Source organism: Solanum pennellii, chromosome 5 (genome assembly GCF_001406875.1).
Source record: "Solanum pennellii chromosome 5, SPENNV200".
NCBI lineage: Eukaryota > Viridiplantae > Streptophyta > Magnoliopsida > Solanales > Solanaceae > Solanum > Solanum pennellii.
In genome coordinates, this window is record NC_028641.1 from 19588021 (window position 1) to 19605128 (window position 17108).

The 17108-nt window shown below is 32.4% G+C and overlaps 1 pseudogene; it reads left to right on the top strand.

The window, feature by feature from the left end:
• Positions 1-202: 202 nt before the first annotated feature.
• On the top strand, positions 203-8622 carry LOC107020224 (annotated as a pseudogene).
• The last annotated feature ends 8486 nt before the right edge of the window (positions 8623-17108 follow it).

Sequence of the window (17108 nt, forward strand, 5' to 3'; positions counted from 1 at the left end):
GAAATAGAGCTAGTGACGCCAATCCCAAATTTATCACCCAATCTTGAATTTAGATCAACAAAGTGCCTCTCCCATTCCCAATTCATTTGTCTAAATAAAACCCGAACAGTAGTTTTACTACCAATTCAATTCACTTCAAAATTCTTATAATCGCCCTAATTTCAGTTCAATACCAAAACAATTTCATCCCATCTCTATCCCCATGAATAGAAGACGAGGGAGTCCAGGTAATAAACAGTCTTTGGATCAGGTATCCAATGGTTTGCGCGGGAATGTCAATCAAGCACTGTCAGCATTGGTTTCTTCATCTTCTTCAAGTAAAGATAGAAAAACCGGAGTGAAAAGTTCAGATTTTTATAGTAGAAATGTTTATTGTAAAGTGGTTAGAAGTAAGACTTCGAGAAAGGGAGTTGTTTTGGATGAGATTATTTGTTTTAATAAAGAACCAACTTCTGAGGCTTTAGTTGCATAAACGGCCTAATTTCCTTATGCCTCGTTAACGGATGAGGAAATTAAAATTGGGGTTGTTAGTGTAGATGGTGTTATAGAACAATGTAACTATATTTTAATTAGGAATCACATTATTATAAAATCATGTGAAGAGATGTCGGTTTTAGGTGACATAAGATATATATGTTAATGTTACACCTGAACAGTGTTGTGGGTTATTGGATTTTTCCTATAACTATTTGTTATCATATGTGTATTTTAGTTTTGGGATGTCGTTGGCAATTAAGAACACGATTGTAGTTTAGCCAAGTAAAGGTAGAGAGATTGTTATGGGGGGCAGGTCTTGTGGAGTTAGCGGCTGCAAGACAACTGATGTTATTTGGGTTTGAGGTTACTATTTTGGAGGTGTGAAAGTGTGAAAGTGGAAGGGTGAAAAAAAAAATAATGGAAGAAGGGAAAAAGGTGGCAGCCGATGATTTAGGAGGAAGTGTTTTGAAAGGTACACTAGGGAATCCACTAGGTATGTTTGGTCGATAATTGTCGTATACAATTCATAAGGTGAGAGACCACGGTCTACTCTATCGTGCTGATGGAAAGCCATAGATAAATATTTGGATATAAGGGGTGGAGGATTCTTACGATGAACTTTTGGATAAGGCAAACAAGGTCATGTAAGAATTATCTCATGCAAACTTTATATGTACGATCCTGACAATTTTTGACAAAACAATAATAAATTGTTACCAATTATTTGATCTTTAGTTGGAATAGAAATCAAAATTGGCTAACTAGGCAACCCATTAATTATTGAAATACCATTTCTCAGAAAGAATTAAATAAATTCTTATCAATTATTTGATCTATAGTTTGTAATAGAAATTAAAACCTTATTTTACGATTATAAATAGAGTGTTACTGCCTCTTTTTTTAGTGTATTTTTTCCAAAAAGTTCTTCCATGTATAATTAAAAGCCTTTGCTTAGCCTTAAGAGAACATTCGTTTACAATTTCTTTCCATCAAAAACTTAAGAAGAAGCTTACAAACTTAAAAACACTCCACATGTAGTGACTCGAGAACAAATTGAGATAAGGGACATATACCCTTCCCCAAAAATCGATTTGAAAAAACCCGGCAGAACAAGAAAAAGATTACTTGTGTTGAGGTTATTGTAGAAAAATTGATGATTCCATTTTTTGAGATATTTGAGAACATTTTTCGATACTAGACATTGGATATGGTCAAAAGTTTGGTGAATGGGTGACAGGTGTCTGTTAACGTGTGCTATGTAACAACGGAAAATATCCCTTAGAAGTATGAAGGTGGAAAGTTTTTCATAAGGCAATCGAACAATGATGACTTTTATCTTTCGTGCCTCAAATTGTTCAACAGTCGCGAATCAAGCGTTGGTGATGAAACTGGAAAAAAGTCAAGTTTGATGTTCAAATTACTTTCTCAAGTTCGTGCTTAGTGAAATGTCCAATAATTTAGGATAAAAAACAACATTTCATATTCATTTTTAGTATTTCTCTTGCATATAATTGTAATATCTTAAGATTGGAACATTTGCATTATGGAGTATGATGATTTTTCAAATTCCCTATTTAGTTTGCTCAGTCCCTTTTAGTACATGTTCTTTCATTCCTTTTTATGATATTTCTCTTTTAATTTAGATGTGCAATTTTGCAAAGCAACAATTCTCCACTATTTGATTTCTTCTCTAAGTTGCAAACAAGAATAAAAATCTCCTTTTTTTTTTGCACCAACAGTATTGACAACGAAAATTATCATGATCGTTCATATAAAAAATTTCATCCCAATAGCTTGTAGATTATTTGTTTCCATCGAAATCTAGAACTAACTATTCTGAGAAATTGTATCTAGCAAATATATCATACTTGGACAAGAAATTATGATTTCTACGACTATAAATAAGACCTATATTTTCTATGTGAAAACTACATATTAATTGAGGGGCGTATGTAGGAGTATCAACTCCAAATTGTTGAAATTCTACGAATGTATTGAAAGCCAAGATACATTCTTGAAAGACTTGTTTAGCTTCTTCATGCAGCATTACATGATGATTAAATGCCACAAATATTTGATTTGCCCATGTCAGCATGGTCACAATGACAATCGTCTGATTTCAATTCAAGAATTTTTTAAATTAAATTTTCTATGTTTGTGGAGTCATATGAATACGGTTTTCCACTTAAATAAATGAGAAAAACACATAAATATGCTCCGGTCAAAGTTAAAAGTTCTTCTGTTTTTCTTAAACAATGTTTTTTTCTATTGCGAGAAAGTTGCAGTTAGCATGTGCTTCCTTTGACTCAATTAATTCCTTTTCAATCTTTTGATTATTGTTTATGATATTCCTTCCCTTTGCAAAAAAAAAAAGATGTTTTGGTCTAATAAGCCCGAGCAACTTTCGCACCCCTAGCCTTCACCCTGGGTGGGAGTGGCACTCGAGAACCATTGCTGGCCCCAAGCGAACCTTTGCACTGGATTACTTACTCAACGAAAGAATTAACTCACAATGAAAAAATAATTTTAAAGTAAATTGAACTGATCAATAAAAAATAACAATGTATCAATATAACATTCCCTGGACAAAAGTGGCAACTCAATTCTCAACCATTAAAACCTTAAATAGAACTAAATAACTAATATCTGACAGTCTATGAAGCGTCTAAACAGCTGAGATAGATGTCGCGACAGGCCCACGAAATCCTAATGAACTAATAATAACTAAAAATAATGAAAAGGGATCCTCCGAAAGCAAGGAGGCTCCCCACAAGACTTTGATTGCTCAACTGGATCAACGATGCGATGGATTCCAATCCTGGTTACCTCTGTCTGCATCATAATAAGATGCATGCCAAATGACATCAGTATATTGACGGTAAGAGTATGTGAGGAAATTCTAAAACAAGACATAATCTTGTCAGGAACTGAAGAATTTCGATAACTCAATTCAACTCAACATCACTGAACTTATTTCAATATAAAACACTTTAAAAATATTGCAGTACAAAGAAAAGTTGTTTAAACCATGATATCAACTATGTGTGTATGCAAAGATACATATAACTCTTAAATGTATGTAAAAATACAAGAAACTGTGCATATAAAAATACAATCACTTTTGTGGGAGTTTCTCTAACCAACAACCATCACTTAAGAGTTATTGTGATGATACATGACTGAACCTCACGCTACCAGAACCGTCTTATATATTTCCGAGGGTATAGAACCTGAACTACTAAGTTGATTATCTAGTATATGATAAATAATCACTAAAGCAATCATCTAAAAAGCATAACCCCTTTTTACCCATGATGGCTACATGGTTATGGCCGCTTAGAGCTTTGATAACTCTCCCCCATATAGGTGCATAATACTACTCCCAAAATATGCTAGTTCTTTTGTTTAAAAACATAACTTCTTTCTGTGGTTTGAGATTATTTCTCAAAACATGGCTCAAAGGCTATCTTGGAAATTAAAGTTTCTCTTCTTGCTTAATTGTGAAAAACATTTACTCTTATCTGAAACTACCTCAAAGGCTCTTTGTAAATCAAAGTTTCCTTAATTGTTTAAATGTGAAAACATTTTAAAATCTTTGGGAATACATAGTTCCCATGTACTTTTGAAGAAATGAACTTCAAATTTATCTTTTTCTAAACTGACAACTCAAGTCTTAAAACAAAGTTAAATCATTTGTAAAAGACTCTTGGAAGATTCTATGAACTTCTCTTGACTCCTCTTAACTTTTCTTGATTTGACTCTTAATTTATCCTTGAATTGAATTATGGATTCAAGGATTGAGATTTTTGATCGAAAAGATCTCATGATGTTTAGGAATGATTTTAAATAGCTAACCATGAGAAAATATAAAAACATCACTATCTAAAAGGTTGTCCACTACGCGGAGATGTATTTAAATATTTTGTTGCGAAGTCGATTTTGAGGCAGAACAGTCTATGACCGCTCCACGATGTGAGGAAAAATTTCCCAAATCTGTGTAGCAAGTCCGCGAGGCAGAGCTGATACCCAGCAAATCTACTCATGACCTTACTCAAAACAACTCTAAATTGACCTTTAAAACTAAATAATTCGTTTATATCATTCCAAATTAAAGAACGAAAGTAAATTCAAAAACACACATCAAGAAATTCAAACTTCCAATTATTAGGTCAATTTCACGCGGAATTAAACTTATTTGGCACGCGTGTGAATGAATCATACGCTTTTTGAACTCACGTACCCCGTAGGTATCACGCCTTGACGAAATTGACAACAAATTCTTGAAGATCTTGACGATTCTTGCTTCCTTTCTCTTTTCTCTTTATCAAAACCCTAACACTTTTTTTAAAAGTGTAAACATACTAAGATCAGCTTAGACTCCAATTAATTACCCAAAAACGAAATAAAATAATTTGGAAGAAAAAGACTATAATGCCCCTCTAAAATCCGGATTGTACATTTCCTTATTTGAATAGCCCTACTTCAAATGGACATATCTCATTCATACACTCGGAATCCCGCAACCTCGGCTGCGTTAGTATGTTTTTTGAAAGATCTTTCCTAGGATATCCGGAAACACATCTAACTCATTTTGAGCTAGAAATTAGTATCGTTTAAAGTTTAAAAAAAACTCAACTTTAACACACTTAAAAATTTTAATATTTTTTATACTTTCCTTAAATTACTATTTCATCTTTTTAATTTCTTTATTGTTTTTTCTTGTTACGGGGTGTTGCATGAACTATTGCACTAACAAAAAGCATAATTGAACACTCCTCATTTGCTTTATTTACCGCAATTGTAAAAACTGCTCCTTCTCAATTTGTGTCTAGAAATGGCACTGGAATATCGACGCTACTTAGATACAGTTGGTCACACATATAGTTATTGATTTTTTCACAAACATCCTACTGTTGCTTTCAAAATGCATCATACAAATACAGATAATCCAACTTTTGCGATGAACACACATACATATGTGTACAGTTGATCACACATACAAACACATAAATGGAGAATTATATATTGTATATGTGCGATTTCAGTTAGCATTAACAAAAATCTCACTGTATATTACTAAAACACGGAAGCCAATATCCCTAAATTGACATAAATGTATTCATCAAGTACATGTAAAATCTACGAGAATTTTGACCTTCAAACGATTGTATTGATTGAAGGAACTTGACAAGCTGTTGTTTTGTTATTGTTTAATGCTTTCAGATAAACTAAAGAGCCCAAAAACACAAATGTTTGTTCAACTGATCATTTTGAATACAACTTAAAGTTCACTTACACAATGAGGATATATATCCATTTTCTTCCTTCTCATAGGATGAAATAAAGAGTTGTTGGCTGAAGATATCGGCGAAGATAGACTTTATGCAGCTGATGCTTGTATTGGACACATTATGAAGAGGCAGAAAATTCTCCCTCGTCATGAGAAGTTAAGTAGAATCTTCAACCCTGATATGGAAGGATTCAAATAGCGGACTGAAGATTTCATCATCTGAGAAATGCTTCAAAATAGACCAAGAAAATCAAATCTGCACAAGTACTTGGCGAAATGGAACTACTCGAGTACATCTGAGACAAAAAAATCTCAAATATGTTAGAAGTGTCATGAGGTGTTTCAACACATTTTATTCAATGGAGAACATATCAACAACAACATATGCAATGTAGTCCCAAAAGTGGAGTCTGAAGAGTATATACGCAAACCCTACCTCTATCTCATAGAGATAGATTGATTGTTTCTGATATACTCTCAGCTTAAGTAAGGCATAAATAGAAATGTGTGCAACAAATAAAGTTTTTCAAATTGCTCTTTATCATTATTGACATGCACAATAGAAAGTGTCTGCATACAATGAGCTTAGATAACCGGTTAAATAGAGTCCTTTCTTCTACAGATCAAGTTGTGAAATATGTAGAGTGCTGCACACAATGAGAAAAAGAGTTGATTTTACAATCACCTGCTAGACACAACATCAAGGTCAATAATCAGATCTATGTTAACTGTAATCGCACTGTCATAAATCTAGGTGGTTTTTATGATGAACTATTAGAACACAATCATACAAAAGATAATATACTTCTCAATGACTATTCTTTGACAAAAGAAGATATAATAGTAGAGACTTATAAATTTGTTTAAAAGCGGTAGGATTTAATTGCGGAAAGAGAAAAATGCATAAAAATTACCTTAAAGACACAAGAAATACAAAGTTTCTGCTCCCACAATATCATCTTTTACCAACCACCATGATTTGCACCAAAAAATGAAGCACATGCTATAGAGCTACCATCAGCCACTATTTTTCCTCCAACACTATGATTCAGAGGGGTAAAAATAGAGCCAGTGACACCAATCCCAAATTTATCACCAATGCATGAATTTATATCAACTAAATTTTTCTTCAATTCCCGATTAATTTGTCTAACTCAAACCCAAACAATAGTTTAACTCCCAATTTCAATTCACTTATAAAAATCTAATTCTAACCCTAATTTTGGTTCAATACCAAAACGATTCCATCCCATCTCTATCCTCATGAAAAAAAGACAAGGTAGGCCAGATAGTAAACAGTCTTTGGCTCAAATATCCAATGGTTTCTTGGGAATATCAATGAAGAACCGTCAATATTGATTTGTTCATCTTCTTCAATTTAAGTAAGCAACACCTGAGTGAAAAGTTTAGATTTTGCGGATAGAAATGTTGATTCTAAAGTGGTTAGAAGTAAGAATTCGAGAAGGGAATTTGTTTCGGATGAGATTATTTGTGTAAACAAAGAACAAACTTCTAAGGCTTTAGTTTGTTAATAGTTGAATATCCTTCTGACTCATTATCAGATGAGGAAATTGAAGTTGGGGTTGTTAGTGTTGTTTGAGGAATAGAATAATGTAGCTATATTTTAAGTAGGAATCATATTATTATAAAATAATGTGAAAACGTGTCAATTTCGGGTGAAATAGGATATTCTTGGTATTGTTATAACTTAACCGTGTAGTGGGTTATTGGATTCTGCCTATAACTATTTATTATCACGTGTATATTAGGTTTGGGTTGGCGTTGACATTTAAGAACAAGATTGTAGTTGAGCCAAATAAAGGCAGCGATATTGTTATTGAGGCAGGTCATGCGGGGTTGGCGGCTACAAGACAACTGATGTTATTTGGGTTTGAGGTTTCTATTTTGAGGGACGAAAGCGTGCAGGTGGAAGGGTGTATACAAAAAATATGGAAGGAGGGAATAAGGTTGTAGGTTCTAATTTAGGAGGGAGTGTTTTGATAGGTACAGTAGGGAATCCACTTGATTTGTTAGGTCAACAATTGACGTACAAACTTCCTAATGTGAGACACCAATGTCCACTTTATCGTGCCTATGGAAAGCCCGTAGACGATTATTTGGATTTAAAAAAAGGTGGAGGCTGCTTACAATGAACTTTTGGAAAAGGCAAGCTATAATTATCTCAAGTTGTTTATCTTTGAGAGGAATTGGAGACTTTGCGAAAGGATTCTGGTGTTGCGATGGATGTTGAGAAGATGAGCTTGTTTAACTAGCATCTAGTAAATTTTGAATATACAAGTGAAGGTTATCTTTCACAATTTTCCTTAGAATTTTTTCACAAAGATGATCCCTATGATATGGGAGGGGATCACTGTTTCTTGTCCGGTGGAAATGGAAGATTAGTTCATGCTCTGGCTGAAAATGTGTCTATTATTTTTTTAAAAACTGTGCATGTCATTTGTTATGGTAGATATAGTGTAAAGGTGACTACTCAGAGCCAATTATTTAAGGGAGATATGGCATTGTGAACCATTACTCTCAAAGTTTTGAAGAGTGGTTCTATCAGGTTCACACTAGAGTTGGGTCAACAAAAGCTGGACACAATAAATAGATTGTGTTTGGAACTGTTTAAATAAGGGTGCAACGTTATTCATGTTTGTGTTTTGGGACTTCAATGTTGATATATTTGGTCATGTGTTGATAATTCTAATTGTCGAGGGACATTATTTCTATTCTACAACTATGCAACGGTTGTTGGTGGGCCCTTTTTGTTAGTTCTAGTCGCAGGAGAAGCTGCACAAAAGGTTTAGAGAATGGCCCTTACTGATGCAGTTACAAAAGTACTTCAAATTTGAAAAGGTAAGTGATACGTTCCACATTGACTTTGCTTTCAATATACCAAAATCTTATTTTTACCAAAGCAAAGTTAATATGGAACCTATCTTTTACCTCTTAAAATTTGAAGTACTTTTGTTACTGCATCAGTAGGGGTCATTCTCTAAACTTGTGTGCAGCTTATCCTGCGACTAGAACAAACAAAAAGGCCCTACCAGAAACCGTTGTGTGGTTGAAGAATACAATAAATCCCCCCCCCCGCCAACTAGGATTATCCGCAACATGACCAAATATATAAATATTGGAGTCCCAAAACACATATGGTAATAGCATTGCAACCTTATTTAGTAGTCCTAAACCCAATCTTTTTATTGTGTCCAGCTTTTGTTGAGGCAACTCTGGAATGAATGTGATCGAACCACTCTTCATAACACTTAGAGAAACGGTGCACAGTGCCAAATCTCCATCAAATAATCGGCTATGGTAATCACCTTCACATTATCTCTACCATAACGAATGACATACACAAATTTTCAAAAATAATAGGCACATTATCAGCCTGAGCATGAACTAATCTTTCATTTTCACTGGGAAAGAAGGATGATACCCTCCCATATCATAGGTATCATCTTGGTCCCAATATTCTAAGGAAATCTCTGAAAGAAAACTTGCTTTTTCAGATTCCAGATTTGTCAGATGTAACTTAAACAAGCTCACCTGCTCAACATTCCGCGCAACACCTGAATCCTTTTGAAAAGTCTCTGATCCCTTTACTAGAGAAATAACTTGTGATAATTCTTGTCTAACCTTGCTTGCCTTGTCAAAAAGTTCATAGTAAGCATCCTCCATATTTAAATCCAAATACTCATCTATGGACATTGACATCTCACCTTATGAAGTGAATACAACAATCGTCAAGCCAACACGAAAAGTAGATTTCCTAATTTACATGTCAAAACACTCCCTCCTAGATCAACAACTGCCACCTTGTTCCCTCATTCAATCTTTTTTGTATACACATCTCCACCTGCATGTTTTCGTCCCTCAAAAACAATAACCTAAAACCCATATAACATCAATTGTAGTGCAGCCACTAACCAGGAAAGACCTGCCCCAATAACAATCACTTTGTTTTCACTTGGCGCGCTAGAATCATGTTCTTAATTGTCAATGCCAACCCAAAACTAATTTGTATGATAACAAATAGTTATACGCAGAATCAATAACTCACTACATCGTTCAGGTACAACATCACTAAACATATCCTTTATCACCCAAATCGATACATTTTCACTCCATTTTGTAATAACGTGTCCTAATTAAAATATAGTGATTGTTCTATCCCGCCAACTACACCAACAACCCTAGCTTCAATTTTCTCATCCTTTAACGAGTCAGATAGAGATCCAGCCGTTAACGCAACTAAAGCCTCAGAGGTTAAATCTTTTTTATACAAATAATCTCATCCAGAACAACTACCCTTCTTGAATTTTTACTTCTAACCACATTATTATCACATTTCTGTTAGAAAAATCAAAAATTTTCACTTGAGTTTTGCTAACTTTACCTAAAGAACATGAAGAAACCATTGTTAACTATTCTTCATTGAAATTACCGAGAAAACCATTTGATACCTGATATGAAGATTGTTTACTGTCTGGTCTATCTCGTTTTCTATGCATAGCAGAAGATAAAAATGATTCAAGAGCAAACCAAATTTAGGGTTAGGGTTAGAATTTGGAACTTAACTAAATTGGAAATGAAATCAAAAGTTTGAGGTAGACAAATTAATTCGAAAGTGGGCAGGAATTTTGTTGATGCATTTTTCTGCTTTGTTTAACGATTTTGGTAACCATTTTAGCAACGGAGAAGAAGATGACGGAATAAGAAAAAAAATGAATATGAACGAATGGAGAAGATGGGTTTGGGTTTTATGGATGCTTCAACTTTTTTTGTTGGTTGTAATGAAGTGAAGATGAATAGAGACAGATAATTGTTTTGCTTCTTGAAGACGGAAGAGAAAACGAGGTGAAATATAAAGAACAAATAGACAAATATATTCATGACATTTTGATGTATTTGGACTTAATTAAATGCCTCCTTATTATTTTAATATAGATTTTCTACATCCTAATAATTTTCATCTAATTAAAAGTAGCTTTAATAAGTTTTTTCATCTTTGTGAAACTTTAATAAATTCAATTATAGATTTGATATATTTAAATATTCAAAGATCAGATTAGAGACTATTGAGTTTATTTACTATCTCAACTTTACTTTGTTGGTTAATGTTCGATTTTCAAAATCTTTTTGGAAAGGGTAAAGGGTCTGATATACCCTTTAACTTTGTCATTTAGAATCGGTATATCCCTCGTTATGAAAATGACTCATATATACCCTTATTGTTATATGAATGACTAACATATATCTCTACCATTACCAAAGGAGCTCATATAGATCCATTATCTAACATAAGTGGAAAGAATTAGTTTTAATTTTTTTTTAAAAGAATCATGTGGGGGTATGTATGATAAATCTAATAAAATTCAAATTGTATTTTAAAAAAAAATTTCATACATAAATTATTTTTTGTCTTCTTTGGTTATCATTCTTTGAGTTTCTTAGTTTTTTCATTCATTCTTTAGTGTAAACAAAAAAGAATAGAATTTTTTATGACTATCTAGTTTTTATATTTGTAAAAAGAAATGGGGGAATCAATAATAAATTTTACAAGAAAATTAATGAAACATAAAAAATTAATCCATTAAAATAATAAATTTAAATTTGTCATTGAAAAATAAACGTAAAAAAACATGTGAGGAAGATCAAATATACAACATATGGATTATATTTTTTTACAAAAAGACAATTAAAAATTAAATTAAAATTACTTTTTTCTCTTCCGTTAGAGGAAATGGTATATAGGTGAGTCATTTGTATTTAATTAGGGGTATAAATGAGTCACTTTCATAATGAGTGATATATCAGCTCTTAAAAATAATGTTAAGGTATATATCAGACCCTTTTCTCTATTGGAAAATAAACAAGCTTCACCAATATTTAATTTTCCGTGGGAAGAAATATTTAAGGAGAAAAAAAAACATTACCATATAGAGATATATATAATAGGATAAACTTTAAATATAAAAATCAGACTAATTAGGTAACTCAATAATTATTGAAAGACCCTTTTTGGAATAAAACTTAATTTTGTAAAAAAAATAGAGAGAAATATAAAAGGAAAAAATTTCAAAAATAAAAATATGGCTAATTAGGTAACTCAATAATTATTAAAACTCTTTTTGGAATAATATTAAGGTTGTTAAGAAAAAACAAATATCACCCAAAATTCTATGTTCCCCCTCAAGGTTGGAATAAAAATTAAAACCTAATTTTACGGTTATAAATAGAATGTTGCTGCCTCTCTTTTTTCAGTGCATCTTTCCAACAATTTCTTCAATGTCTGATCAAAAGTGTTTGCTTAGCCTTAAAAAGACATTATTTACAATTTCATTCCATCAAAAGCTGAAGAAGAAGCTTGCAAGGTAAACAAAACTCCACATGTAGTGACTCGAGAACTAATTGAGTTAAGAGACATATATCCTCCCCCAAAAATCAATTTGGAAAACCCCTGGTAGATAAAAAAGAAAATTTCCCGTGACGAGGTTATTGCAGGAAAGCTGGGTATTCCATTTTTGAGACGTTTGAGTACATTCTTCGATACTGGACGTTGGATGCGGCCAAAAATTTGGAGAATGGGTGTGATGTGCATGTTGACATATGTGATGTAGCGGCGGAAAATATCCCTAAGAAGCATGAAGGTTGAACTGTTTTCTTCTGAAAATTTCAAAATGATGATTTTTCTTAAGGAAATGCATCCCACAATTCTTTCGAAGTTGTCATTGCACTATTGACATTATATAAGTCATTCTCTAAAGCACTCAGAATGTAGTTCTTACATAGAAAGTCTTCTTGTTTCTATCCTTCAATAATCATGATATTCCCTATCTAGCATTTAATCACCAGGCACTGGAGTTTTTTCATTGGTAAATTTCTGCAGTCAAGAGTGGTAAGCCAGAAAAATATTCATTGTTGGCATCCTTTGAAATTCACACCAGAGAATTTTCCTTGTTTCTCTATTAGTGGTAGAACAGTTCGTGGTGGTGTAATAACATCCACTGTAACATTGTTGTTTGTCAATTATGATAAACATAAATCCACACAGACTAAGTAAGCAATAAATTAAATTGTTGACTTAATATGGTACAAAACCGCTATGGTTTTTGTCTACACTAGAAACACATATTAAAATAAAAAAATAATTTCCTTAAGATGGTTGTCAATCTGCGTTTAAAAACAGAATTACATATTTCAACAAACTTTGAAGGAACAAGAAGTTACCAAACTTTAATGAGCCAGTAAGAACAACAGAATATAAATTAATTCACAAAAGACTAAAATCTGTAAACATACCAGAATCTGAAAAATTAGATTGGCAAAAGTTTAAGCACACTGAATGCATAGTTTCCCCTTAAGGAAATTATTCACCTCTAATATCCAAGTTTTGATTTGTAATATGTCCTCTCAGGATAAAATGATCTAAATCAACAGTGTATTCATAACCAATATGCTGGTGGCAGCGAGCCACTCAACGACATTAAATTACATGAAGAAAATTTGTGCACAAGAAGAAGAAGAAGAAGAAATCAAAATATTTTGTAAGAAAAACAAAATTCGAAGATCCACTAGTATTTATGGCCAAGAGGAACTAATTGTGAAAGGTTGCAATCTTTCGAAATCCACACGGACATTCATGAAAGTTTTCAACCATTCAAATGGTCATGGTTATTTTTGAAAGTTGTAACTTTTCAGAACAATCATTTCTAACAGTGGAAAATTTCAATAAAAGGAAAAGTATTTTAAATAAAATTTTGGTTAATCTCAACTAAATAATTGAAAAGTTTCAGTTATCAATTTATTAATTTAAAACATGTGGACATTTAGTTTAAATAATTAAATAAATAAATAACTAAAATAAACTTTGTCCAAAAAATAATCTCTTAGTCATTTTCGAAATCCAAAGCCGAGCGAGCGGCGACGACAACTACGCGAGGAGGGGTTCGTCTTTCCAACCCTTTTAACAATTAATAAGAGTTTTTCTATATCTAAAGACTTATATTTTTCTTTTCACCACCAATAAGGGAGAAATGTCTTTTCAATAAAGAATAAGAGGACTTTTCAAGTTTCCGACATTTCAAATTTCTCTCTTTCCATCTTTCTTGCATTTCCCATTAACTCTTGTTATATACCAACACAAACAACATATCAACACCAAATTTTTAGCATTTAGGAGTCATGAACCATAAACCTAATTTTTTTTTCAATATTTCATGGTTATGAATTTTTGGAAATATTACTGAGTGGATTTTAAGGGATCATCCATAATGATGTAGTGAACACACCCATATCCTCTAACGATCCACACCACATTTTTAGCTTATGAGTCACATAACATGAATTCAAAAGTTTCTATGTTTTTCATGTGTATAAGTTTGTTTTTTTTTTTTTTTTTGAAATATCACTTATAGGTTATTTTTTACCCCAATTCTTTTGGATTATTCGTAATGACCCAGTGAACACATTACCCCTAACTAGGGAAGAAATAGTTTTCAACGTCACTTGATCACAATTTTTGAAATCTTATATCCTTTTTTCCATAGAAGAAATACTTAAAAATGATTTATTCTATAAATTTCTTTAATGATCAAGAAATCTTAATCGCCCACCCCACCCCCACACATAACGGTGTAGTTATGGACTAATCAGGCTTAGTTTAACCGCCTATATTGTATTATCTATTGGACACTAGGCCCAAAGTTGAGAAATCAACTTTTTCTAGTTGAGAAATAAAAATATTTGTCTCTGTTTCCCGCTAAAATTCTCCCCCAAATTTCGAGTTCTTAATTGTGAAATGGCTAATCAACAATGGATGCAATTGATCTCTTTGAAGAAGAAGACATTCTTTTTCAATTTCATTTCATAAAAAGCTGAAGGAGAAGCCTGTAAAGCTAACAATGCACAACGAAAAATTACTCGAGAGCTAATCGAGACATCAACCCGAATAACATATACTACATCAGGAAAACCATTAGCCATCATGAACTCTTTAATTGAGAGCTGTTGATTCGATTTTCTGTACATTTTTCCACACATGGATTTGGAGATAGCAAGAATTATTGTGAACGAGAACGAGGTGTGTTTTATGTTGTGGGATGACACGGAGAACAATGTCCCTAAGAAGTATGAACGTGAAAGTTTTACTGTTACATAGCTGCCTGATGATGACCATTATTTATCGATTGTGACATTGATCAAAGATTGCGGATTAGTTATAGGTGATAAATTGGGATGTATTGGCATCCTTGGAATTCAACGTTTGTTTTCAGATTGTTTTTTATGGCTGTTGATTCAAGAAAAAGGCCTTTATCAATTGATTGATTATTGGCTTTGTAGAAATTGAGTTATCTTTAAGTTTTATGTTCAAATTTTGTTAATGATTCAAGAATTGTCTTTTATTTCGTATTGATTGTGTAATAGCTAAAGGCTCGATTCTGAAATTGGGATATTTTCACTATGTAGTATTATGATTCTTGAAGTTCCCAATTGCAATGTATGATGATTCTTCAAGTTTGTAATTGGAATATATGATGATTTTTTTTCTCAAATTTAATCTGCTTTTTGTACTTGTGATTGGAGTATCTGGATTTTTGTTATCTTTTATGTAATCCAAGTATGAGTTTTGCAAGAAAAGTTTTTTCATCTATTTGGTAACTAAGAGTTGAGTTTCTATTCATCTGCTCGCTCGTTATCAAAGATCTTGTGCTTCACTGCATGGCTCTACAATGTTGAATGTCTGTAATACCTAAATATTTAATTAGAATGAACAAAAAGAACTGATAGTTAAGTTGTTTGATCACAGTTTTCCAAAACATCTTGTTGCATCATACTTGAAAGGTCTTACAGCAAGCACATTTCTTTCTGAGTTTGTATGTTTCTTATGCTATTTTTACTTGAACTTGATGATATCATCGATAGTCTTCACATCTCAATTTTGCTGATCCGGTGCTTCAATATTCATGAATGTCATGTCTGAATAGATAAGAAACAGCAAGAAGATTTTCTTGAAAATGGTAGTGATCATTCTATGGAGATTATGAGTAGATATAAATATGTTCGACTAAATGGTCACTCTGCTAGAGTAGGGAATCAGTTAGCAACCTATATTTTTTCTACTAAGCAAGTTACTACTTATACCTAAGACTAGTTTGACGGCATGTGTGTTGCATATGTGTATCATTTCATATAGTATAAGATATTCTAAAATAGAATTGATATACTAAATTAAAACTTTTTATTAATTACTTATAGTTAAAAGAATGTTGGACAACTACTTTTAAATGATTAATACATATTTTGGATGAGTTAATTATTTTATGAGACAAAATGAATAGATATCATTGAAACATTTCAAAATGCAATGGAGAAAAAGTGACATTTCTTAAGTAGAATTATTCATTAATTTACCTAATTTGGTAAAAAACATAACAAACAAAACAGAAAAATAATATCAATATAAAAATGCTCTGCAATAACTTTTCCTCTTGAAGTTATGACTGTAAATGATGGACACCATTTAAGTACAATTCTTGTCTTATATATTAATACTGGAAATTTAATATGTGCATGAAACTAAGAAAGATTACCATAAATATTTTAATATTTTATTTTAAAACATATACTCCATTCCTAGCTGAAAGAACCTATTCGATAACAGGGTCCAATATCCGATTTGAGGAGAGAGTGGTACTATACTAGCTTGAAAGCGGCTTTCCTCACTCCTTGGCTGACTACATGCATGACTACAGAAGAGATGGAATTCCTACCAGACCAGAGAGAGGTGATTCTCTAACAAAGGAAAGGAAGGAATGACTATTTATATCAAGAGACAGGCTTGATAACCTTCGGCCATAGTGACTAGTGACTTGATGTAACGACCAGCTAGGTCGTTTTGAGAATTAACACTATTTTGACTCTTTCCAAAAAAATTAAAAGGGTATTTTAAACTATTCGATAACTACAAGTATATAGTTGATGAATATTTATTAAATAATTAATATAGTTAATCGTTAGTGGGTCAAATCCATAATTCATTTAATAACCTTTTACATTTGACCCATGTATTGAAATAAGCTGGTGGGTGTCATACCATCAGATAGAGAACAGAGAGAGGGAGAAGGGCAACACCGCTAGAAGAAGTGAAAACCCCAGGTATAATTTTCTCGAAATTATCAGTTTGTATCCAATTCTTGTTGAATGATGAATACCATTACATCAACATGGAATAGTATAAATTAATAATATTATTAGCAATCTGAATAGTATAAATTAATAATATTATTAGCAATCTATATTTGTTACACTCAACTAAGATGACGTTATTTGAAGT